This window comes from Leucoraja erinacea, chromosome 13 (genome assembly GCF_028641065.1).
Source record: "Leucoraja erinacea ecotype New England chromosome 13, Leri_hhj_1, whole genome shotgun sequence".
In the NCBI taxonomy this organism is placed as follows: domain Eukaryota; kingdom Metazoa; phylum Chordata; class Chondrichthyes; order Rajiformes; family Rajidae; genus Leucoraja; species Leucoraja erinaceus.
In genome coordinates, this window is record NC_073389.1 from 39,723,665 (window position 1) to 39,734,448 (window position 10,784).

At 43.0% G+C, this 10,784-nt stretch overlaps 1 protein-coding gene across 3 annotated transcripts in view; it reads right to left on the reverse strand.

The window, feature by feature from the left end:
• The window catches only part of tfg (trafficking from ER to golgi regulator), an 83,389-nt gene extending 72,605 nt beyond the window's left edge, over positions 1-10,784 (reverse strand). Inside the window, exons 1-2 of one of the 3 annotated variants that reach the window (XM_055644989.1) lie at positions 10,626-10,747; positions 8,747-8,781 (exon numbers count right to left, since the gene is read on the reverse strand). The gene's annotated coding sequence lies outside the window, so the exon portion shown is untranslated. Of the gene's footprint in view, positions 1-8,746; positions 8,782-10,625 lie in introns of all 3 variants that reach the window. The other 2 variants (XM_055644990.1, XM_055644988.1) reach the window with 2 other exon arrangements.

A 10,784-nucleotide genomic window follows, 5' to 3' on the forward strand; every position in this document is an offset into this window, starting at 1 on the left:
TCTCTGACAATGATGCAACACTACCAGATGTGTTTAATGCCTTTTACACCCAAATTGAGCAAGTACACAAAGATTTGTCCTAAACCTCTTGGTGGCAGAAGTCAGATCTGCTTTCATGATTGTAAACTCTAGGAAAGCAGCCGGCCCAGGTGGAGTCGCTGGACGGGTTCTGAAATCATGCAAGAGTTTCCATTGACTACTTCAAGTCTACTGTCTTCATCTACTTCAAGGAACTCCATCAATAGCCAAGTAAAGTGATCTATCTCAATGACAATTGCCCAGTAGCTCCAACAAAGACCATAATGAAATGCTTCGAAAGATTGCTGATGGCCCAACTCTCTGTCAGTCTCCTGGACAATTTTGATCCCTTGCAAATTGAACATTAACAAAGGTTTACAGTGGAACTTTCTTCCTTGCGCTACATTCAGCTTTGTTTCACCTTGACAATAAGAACAATCATGTCAGGATGCTATTTATTGACTACAACTCAGTCTCCTACATCATAATAGCACATAAGATCATCAATAAACTACCGAGCCTTGTCCTTGGGGCCTCCATCTGCTATTGGCTTCTGGACTTCCCATTCAGCAGATCTCAGTCACTTAGAATTAATCATAATAGTTCCTCCACCCTGACCCTCAACATGAGTGCTCCTCAGAATTGTGATCAGCCCTCTGTTCTACTCACTGTACACACATGGACAGCGGTAACTCAATCTTTTTAAAGTTCACCCGATTATACCATTGTTGTCGGATGCATCAATAACAATGATGAGACAGGGTACAGGAAAGATATCGGGATTCTTAAAAAATTATACAAGAGCAACAACCTAGCCCCAAACAACAGCAATACGAAAGAGTTGCTTGTTGAGTTAAGGAAGCAGAGGCTTTAATACCTGTGCTATAAAAAGTCAGATGACAGGATGTATTTCAACTAATAACCGAATGAACCTGCAGAGAGTGGTGAACACAGCCCAGTCCATCACAAGCTCATCACTTACTGTTTGTTGCATCAGGAAGGCTGGAATTATTCCAGGGTCTCGACCTGAAACGTCCTGAAGTAGGTCTCGACCCGAAACGTCACCCATTCCTTCTATCCAGATATGCTGCCTGTCCCGCTGAGTTACTCCAGCATTTTGTGTCTATCTTAATTTTATACCAGCATCTGCAGTTATTTCCTACACAGGCTGGAATTATTGTCAAGGACACCTGCCAACTGTTCAATCCCTTTTTCTCTCTTCTACTTTTGGGAGAAGGAACATGATCTTGATTGCCAGATGTACAGACTTGTGAACAGCTTCTTCCCCACAAATATCAGACTCCTGAAGCAATCATCTCTTGAACACCAGCATCTCTTGCACACATCTCTTTGAGGTGTTGCTACATATTCTGATGCCCCTGTCCCACTTAGGAAACCTGAACGGAAACCTCTGAAGACTTTGCGCCCCACCCAAGGTTTCCATGTGGTTCCCAGAGGTTGCAGGTGGTTGCCGGAGGTTGCAGGTAGTGGAAGCAGGTAGGGAGACTGACAAAAACCCCCAGGAACCGCACGGAAACCTTGGGTGGGGCACAAAGTCTCCAGAGGTTTCCGTTCAGGTTTCCTAAGTGGGACAGGGGCTTTACTCTTCACTTTATTCAATTATCCTGATAATGAATTCATATTTTATTTACACTATAATCTTTGCACCATTCTATTGTTTGTATTTGTGATTGTCCTATATTGTCGTATATATTATTACTGTGTGTATGCTGTTTACCCTATCAGGTACTCTATCAAACTAAACTAAAAAGCTTTTTGCAAACGAGGAATTTCATTGCATCTTGGTGTACATGACAATAACCTAATCTGAACATGAAATTTAAAAATTGGAGTAATTATTTCAGAATAATGTATAGCTTATTAAAGGCAGAGGCACAAGGGATATTTCTTCTCTCAGATTGTTGTGATTCTTAGGAATTCTCTATCCTGTCGAGATATGAAGGCTGAGTCACTGCATATATAAGCAGATTTTGGACAATAAGGAATCAAGAGCAGAGGAAATCAATGGAGAATGGAGCTGAGGCCAAGGTCAGATGATCCATGATCTTATTAAACATTATCTCAGGCATTTTAATGATTACATTTAACTGCATGCAATCGCTAAATTTCTACTCACACTACATTGTATAACTGCAATAAAAGCAAATGAAAACCATTTGTTCAATAGACACACACCCTTAACATTTAGAACTAGAAGCAGATTTTAAAACATACTTTCACTGGATAAATACACAAAAAAAAAAGTTTTCAGGGCCCTGGAGGAACAGGAAAATAAGATTCACCAGTTCATTTTCAAAGAGCTGGCACAAGTAGAATGGGCCAAATAGCCTTTTTTTTCCCACTGATCTTTCGCTGTATAATTTTGAATAGCAGGATATAAAAGTACCCTAGATTGGTTGTTATAATGGTGTAAAGCAGAAAGAATTCTGGAAAAGGTAAAAGAATAAATCAGAAGGTGATCAAATATGAATTAATTTATACTTACTGATCATCATAACTTACTATTACCAAATGTTATTGCACTTTGTATGTAACAATATCCACCTAACACTAAGATTTTGGAATATCTCTAATTACATGATCACATATCTAATCTAAAATGCATCCCGTCAATAAACTGATAATTGTGCTTCTTATTCAACAAACAGATATGCAAATTCCAACTGAGGTGCAAAGGAATTTCTTCTCACAGAGAATAGTGAATCTCAGGAATTATTTACCCTGAAAGGTTGTGAAGGTCACGTCATTGGAATTATTTAAAGAGGAAGTATTTCAGAACTGACATAAAAGAGGAATGGCCTGCGGCAGATTAGCCATGATGATACTGCAAACACATTGTACAACTGTAATACCATTAATCTAGTATTCAATTGTTTGGAAATCCTGTTGGTTCATCATCTAGCTCACTGGGGCCCTATTCCCCATGTTCCTTCTAAATTTACTAGGGTCCCATTTCTCAGGGTTCCTTTAAACTCACTGGAGTCATTTCACACACTGCCTTTAATGTCAATGGCCTCTGCTTCTTCCAATCTCTTTTAACATGAAAGGTTTACTGGAAAATATATCATATTACTGGCTCACATCAATAAAAGCATGTTGGACTGTTATTAGGAATACAACAATACTCCAATAATCCACTGTGTAAGAAGGAACTGCAGATGCAGGTTTCAACCAAAGATAGACACAAAAAGCTGGAGTAACGCAGCAGGACAGGCAGCATCTCTGGAAAGAAGGAATGGGTGACGTTTCAGGTTGAGACCCTTGTAATCCACTGTCTGACTATTCAGAAATCTGGCGCATGAGGTAACGTTTGCCGCATTCCACTTCCATTCAGTTCCTCTGCTCTCCATAAACCTTCCAAAATCCCTGGTTCATGCACTCACTTGAAATTAACTGTGAACGTGTGCTCCATTTAAACTTACCACAATCACTGTAGATTTTATTGTAAAACGGTATAATATCTAAGAAAGGTGAAATATAGGTGTGTTGGGGTATTAATAGGAATAACTTTGTATAGTCTGCTTGTCCAGCACAAAGTCTGAGCATACAAATTAATCAAATGCCACCATATGCAATAATCAGAACATCAGCGGGTCAAGCAGCACCTCTAGGGGGGTGTGCCTACGTGTGTGTGCATGTGCGTGTGCATGTGGTAGTGACAGAACAAAGTCTGGCAGGTATTCTCTGGCCTTTGTCCAACCATCTATCTATCAAGAAACCCTCCTCATCTGGATCAATCTATTACCGGGGCTCGAAATTAGCGGTTGCCCAGTTGCCAATGACTACCCAAAGTGCCGCTGGGCAACCTAAATGCCGAGTCATTTTGCCCGGCTTGGGACTGCAAAATAAACTGTAGTAGCTCGGTGGGCCAGGCAGCATTTCTGGAGAAAAGGAACGTGAAGTTTCATGTCGGTGGCGATGGCCGTAGTGCGGAGCAAAGATATGGGGTGTGGGGTGACGGAGGGTCGGAGCGAATGACGGGCCCCGCACAGCAGCAGCAGCAGCGGCCGCGACTCCATCTCCTCCTTTTCCCGCACCCCGCCCGCCTGATAGTGGCCGCTGCTTGACAATCCGCCAACAGCAATAAGCCTTTCAAAACAAACCCTCCCGCACGCCGAGGGGCCCCCTTCCGCCGTCTGAAGCAGCTGCACCGCTCGGCCCCGCACCTGTTGGCTGGAGGAGGAGGGGGAGGCGGTGGCGAGGAGATCCCAGCTGATATCGTCCCCGTCCGATGAGCGCTGACCTTCCTTCCTCCCTACCCCCCCCACTCTCTCTTGTACGCCCCCCTTATCCTATTCATCCTGCATTGATCTCCTTATCCACCTCGCATTGATTCTCCTGCCCCGTTCCCCCCCCCCCCCACCCCCTTTCCCATCCATCTTGCACTGCCTCCCCTCATTCATCCTGTACTGATGCCCCCCGTCAATCCCGTACTGATCCACCCCATTCAACCCCACTGACATACCCCGCGCTCTCCCCTGACAATTTTACCTATTCCAACCAACACGCACTAATTCCCCTGCCTTAATCCATTCATCCCGCACCTTGCCTTCTCACCCCCCCCCCGCCATCTATCCATCCCGCACTGATTCACAGCTATCTTCGGTATAAACCAGCATCTGCAGTGCCAAGCTGGACAAAATGACTCAGCGTTTAGGTTGCCCGGCGGCATTTTAGGTGGTCATTGGCACCCCGGGCAACCCCTAATTTCGAGCCCTGCTACTGTGCTGGAAAAGTCTTCAGAGCGAAAATTGACCATGTTTGATAACGGAATACAATCAAATGCGTTTTAAAATCCAATGTTATTTGTTTTAATCCATTAAGATGGATTAATTAAATTGTGAACACGGGAAACATTAAAACCGCTGTGTTCGATTGTCACTGCTACCGTTGACATATTATTACAGAATTCATTTTAACGGCAAATCAATGCTCTTAATGTGGAGTATCAGTACTGTTATTTAATGAACAACATTCACAACCATACGTTGGATTTAGCCAGGTTTTACTTCTACAGTCGGTCATATACACCACAAATTTGGTCAGGAGATATTTCAGGTGAAATTTTAACGTTAATTCTGAAGTGGGAATGATGGAAACAGCATTTATCAATAATTTTAAAAAAATCTGGTGCATTCAAACTGGGTATCTTCATTGCTGTTCACAACACATACATTTAATCTGAATGTCCAGTTATGTGGCATTTTTACACCTTTAAACATATTACCAAAAGAACATTTGCTGCATTTATGTCCTTTGGTCATCTATTATCAGTTAGTGTAATGTTTAACCCGTCAGATGGGTAAAGTCAGTTTTAACAGCTATCATAAAATGCCTTTAGAAATTTCCTTGCAACCTGTCTATTTTTGTTGTGGATAAATTATGTGGGAAGCGAGAGTGTTTCTGTACCAATAGCAATAACGACTATGGCCATGTCATGATAATTTTCGGACCTTCACAGAAAACATGCTTGCATCAATCTGTAGTGTGCATGGTTAAGCATATATGTTACCATGGTCCAGGATTTATTGACACAGGTTGATCATACGCTGAATAATCCAACCACATTTTTGTTGGGAAGTGGAAAGAAATAATAGAAATTGCATTAATTGCAATGTGTAAAACGAGTTGAGATACTATATTGTAACTTTGCTGCATGCCATTGTGGTATATATCATGTCTTGATTGGTGAATATGTTTAGTTTGTGACTTTATTTGAAGCAGAAATAATATGCAAATGCTTCATTGAGCATAATTCCAACAGGTAACTACGCACTTCGTTCGAGCACATTATCGCACGCGTCATGCAAGCCGTATTAAATTGACCACCTAAACTGTCATGTGGCAACCTAAAAAGCTGCCCAAGTTGCTCGGCTGGCAACAGGGAAAAGAAGTTAAGTGAGAGCCCTGATTACCCACCAGGGTTTGACCTGTCCCTCCTCTCTTCCAACTCTCCTTCTTCTTCTTCTTCTCCCCCCCCCCCCCACACCCATCCATCTGAGGAAGCATCCCGGCCCGAATTATCACATATCCATATTCCCCAGAGATGCTGCCTGACCAGCTGAGCTACTCCAGTACTTTGTGTTTTCTGTTGTAAATCAGCATTTGCAGTTCCTTGTTTCTACAGCTCAGAACAACTGCTATTCTGGTATCAAACCTCCGAGGGTGCCGGGGTATTGGAATTTTACTCAACATCAATTTCTATATTTTGCCTTGCTGTACCTTCTTGCTACCATCTGTGAAAAGTACAGTTTGAAACACCTGAAGAACCAGAGGAAAAAAAGTGATGTGCTCCTTTCCAGTCTCAATAAGCTTTCAGTAACTTATACAACCAAACAACAATGCAACGTATCACAATGTCGTCAATTACTGAAGTGGTGTAACTATGAAAATCTGCAACTCCAAATTGCAGACTTTCATAGTTACAACACTTCAGTGATTCATGACATTGTGATACACTCTCCGAGTGGTGGCGCCATAGAGTGTGGCTGCCTCGCCTGCAGCTGTCTGTCCTTTCATTCCTTTCTTGGTATTTTTAGTCTGTTTTTAAGATTGTTTTCGGAGCTCTTTTAGTATTTTTTATGTGGGGGGGAGGGGGTAACTGTTTTCTTAGTTACTTCCTGGTCGAGGATGCGACAATTCTCCGAGCCGCATCTTTACCCCCTCCTCGCGGCCTACCATCAGGATTGGCGTGGCCTTTCCTGCCGGAGACCATCGCAGAGCGGGAATCACTGTTGGAGCTCCGGAGTGCTGGGACTTTGCTGCCAAATTTGAACACCATGGAGCTGTGGTATGTGGAATTACCAGCCGTGGGCGGCGGGAGCTTCCAGCCACTGGTGGCGCTGACATCAGAGCCTGGGGTCTCTCGCCGAGGTCGCCAGCGTTGAATCTCCACCCAGCTCGGCCTGTGGACTTCGGAAGCCTCGGTCTCCGGTAGGAAGTGGCCGATTCGGAGGCTCCGGGCCGCTGAGAGTGTTCTTCCGTTCGAGGGCCTAAAACATTGGGGCCCCGTTGCAGCGACTGCGGAGGCCTCAATAGGTCCTGACCACGGGTGAACGGAGGAAGAGGACTGAACTTTGATGCCTTCCCTCACAGTGGGAAACGTTGATTCCGCTCTGGGGGGATGTTTTATATGTTTTTTGTTAAATTCTAAAGTTTGTGTTTATCTTATTTGTGTGCTGCATGGTAACTCAAAATTCACTGCACCATAGAAACATAGAAAAGGTGCAGGAGGAGGCCATTCGGCCCTTCGAGCCAGCACCGCCATTCATTGTGATCATGGCTGATCATCCCCAATCAATAACCCGTGCCTGCCTTCTCCCCATATCCCTTGATTCCACCAACCCCTAGAGCCCTAGTTGGTGTATGTGACAATAAATTGTCCTTTGTCCTATTTGCCCTTTGTATCAGCGACATAACGATGTATCAAACCAACATGCACTGCCATCTGGCTTAAACATATAAACGTAAACTTAACAACTTCACCCATCACATAAAGAAAAGATGTGAGAATGCAAAGTACATTGACATTGCAGTACATTGCAGGCTCGAAGGGCCGAATGGCCTACTCCTGCACCTATTTTCTATGACTTTCCTAACATGCCATTCCTTACTAATGATCCGAATCTTTAAAATTGAGGCAACTCAATTCTACTTGGCTGAAGAAGGTTCCCGACTCAAAAAGTCACCTGTCCATCCCTCCACATATGCTGCCTGATCAGCTGAGTTCCTTCAGCACTTTGTGTTTTGCTCTATTCAATTTGTGATCATTTGCTGGCTGGTCTGAATTTTGCATAGCTAATAGTTTTCCTTTCTTTAGGATAAATCCAAAAATCAAAAAGATCAACAATTAGCATTTCAAATATCCTTGGGAATTCTGATTTTAAATTATATCTGCGCATTATGAAAGTCTTTGTTTATGCAGTATCATTGCTCAAAAGCCTGGGCATCATTACAGCAAGTCATTATCTTTGTGCGGAAGTGGTTGGAATTATAACTCGTGAAAATGAAGAGGGATGTTGGCCAGCGTGTGCATGTTGGGCCGAAGGGCCCGTTTCCACACAGTATCATTCTATGACCCTTTGGTTGTGGTTGTCAGTTAATTATCTCTGCCTCGGGACATCTTTACAAGAGTTTATTTGGTGGTGTCCTAGGTCCAATTATCTTCACCCGATTCATCAATGGCCTAACTCTCATCATAAAGTCAGATATGGTGAGTTCACAAATGCTTATACAATGTACAATTAACTTCATAACTCCTTAGCGAAACCGCTGAAATTTTCAGGCCTATGCTCACAAAAGCAACATTCACACAACTAAAGTGCCAGGCAATGAGCATCTCCAACGTAAGAAAATCAAACCATCTACCCATTGTCAAATACTGTACCATCAATAGCTAAAGTGTCACCACTGACCCGAGACTCAACTGGACTAACCATACATATCCCATTTTGACAAGAGCAGGTCAGTGACCAGGTATCCTGCAGCAGGTGACACATTTCTTGACACTCTATGTCCTTTCCGCCATCTACAAAGCATAAGTCGAGAGCTCGATGGAATACTTTCCACGTTTCTGGATAAGTGCAGCGCTAACAATTCTCAAGAACTTCAGCACCATCTTGGACAAAGCAACCCATTGAATTGGTACCCTTCAACTACCACTGCACATTAATTAGCGTGTGGAACCAGAGGAACCACAATTACTCACCCCAATAACTCCAAAGGCACCTCCTAAATCTAGAACTGCAACCAACAAGAAAGAAAAGGAGATCAGATACATGGAACCTCGACATTTCAGGTTCCAGTCCAAGTCACACATTTAATTTGCTGCACAAAATTAATCTGTATTATGTCCAGTTTGTTACCAATTGGCAATGACTAAATAATGTTATCTTGCTATATGTGTGTCTTACCAGAGAATAATTTCTTTATACTGAAATGGGGATTATGTTCTAGGAGTTATACTCTTTTTTGAAACCCGAAACATTAACACTGCTGTCCCCTCCTCAGACACCACCTGACCGACTAAATATTTATGTAAGTTCCATTTATATTCAGTCTCTGAATTATTTTTCTTCTGTAATTGTGAAATGTGAAAACTTGCAGAAAAAGCCACCCTGAAGCCTGTTTAACCCTCTTTCTGATGATAGATCCTTTTGTTCACATTCATTGTTTTCAATTTTGCATTTGCCAAAATGTTCTTCTGCAGTCATCTCTCTTCAGCCAACATCTTCTCAGGTTGTCAGTCTGAAGAAGGGTTTCGGCCCAAAACGTCACCTATTTCTTTCACTCCATAGATGCTGCTGCACCCGCTGAGTTTCTCCAGCATTTTTGTGTACCTTCGATCTTCCAGCATCTGCAGTTCCTTCTTTAACACATCTTCTCAGGTTTGACTAGTCTTGATTACGTTAATCAACCTGAGCATCAACTCTCCTCTCTCCACATTTGCTATCTGACTTGCTGAATATTTCTAGTAGAAAATTGTAAGAAATAGGAACAGGACTAAACCATACAGCCTCCTTAACTTCTTTCACATTTGATCTATCGCAACTTCACATCCCTTCGGCGTCCAGCATTCTAAGGATTCTCTATTCTCTGACAAAATAATTCTCTTCATTTCAATCCTAAATGGGTTGGTCTTTATTTTTGTATCTGTGACCTTGTTCTGGATTCCTCAGCCAGGAGACCCTTAGAATTTATATTTACTGATTTTACATTTGGGAGTTACATTTTGCAAAAAATATGGGCTGAATGAATAATAATCAACTACAGTTAATTTACCAAATACTCTAATACTTCCTTCAACTACCCAAATGTCATGATTACAAAGAAAAAATGCAGAATGTCCAGCAGTTTGAATGCATGTTTGATTGCGCCATTTCAATAACAATGGAACCACAAATATGGAATATAATTTCAAGGCATGCTGGCTCTAAATCCAATTTTATCGAAGAAAACAAAACAGCTACAAGTCATTACTTTTACAAAGTTGACTGAAAAAAAGACTTCATCAGATACAAAATAGTTTTGACAGAATTGCCATTTTGCAATGTGATGAGTAATTTTCATCTTTAAAATAGTTGTTTGCTAGAGATTTGTTTTCTGTTGTTCAACACAAAGCCTCCTATTCATCAAGTGGCAAGTGTCCTGGGTCCCAGCCTCTCCTTGCAACAATAAGTCTCCCCATCCCCCAAAACCAGGACTCCCATTCACATTACCAACACGCCTGCGCATCGACGGAGAGATTTCCTGCCAATAATGCGAACCATCCACAGCAAAAAATCAATCCGTAATAGAAATGAAGGTATATTGCAATTAATCAGAAGAGGGTCAAATTCGTTGCAAAGCTTGGGCTTCTGGAGGGAGGGGGGGTAGGGTAGGGAGGGAGATAGATGTGAGACATGCAGGAGAAATGAATAGGTTGAGCTTGGATGGAATGATTGTGTAATAGACGCCGGGACAGGCCGGGGCGGACCAGAACCGAGCAGGCCCGGCCCGGCTTCTATCCTCGCCATTACCCTCTCCCCTCGTAGATCAAATGCACAGGCTCGCTTACGTGAACTTTTGAAAGAAAGTGCAATACAGACCTGCGGGAATGGAGGATGTAAGCGAGCTCGGCACCTGCCTTGGCTGCGCTACCAGTCCAGTCCCGGCCCGGCCCCAGACTTCTCTCAAGGCGACGGGAAATCCCTCCTCTCAGACCTCATCTGGACGTGGCAGACGGCGGCCAGTGCGCCTGCGCGCGC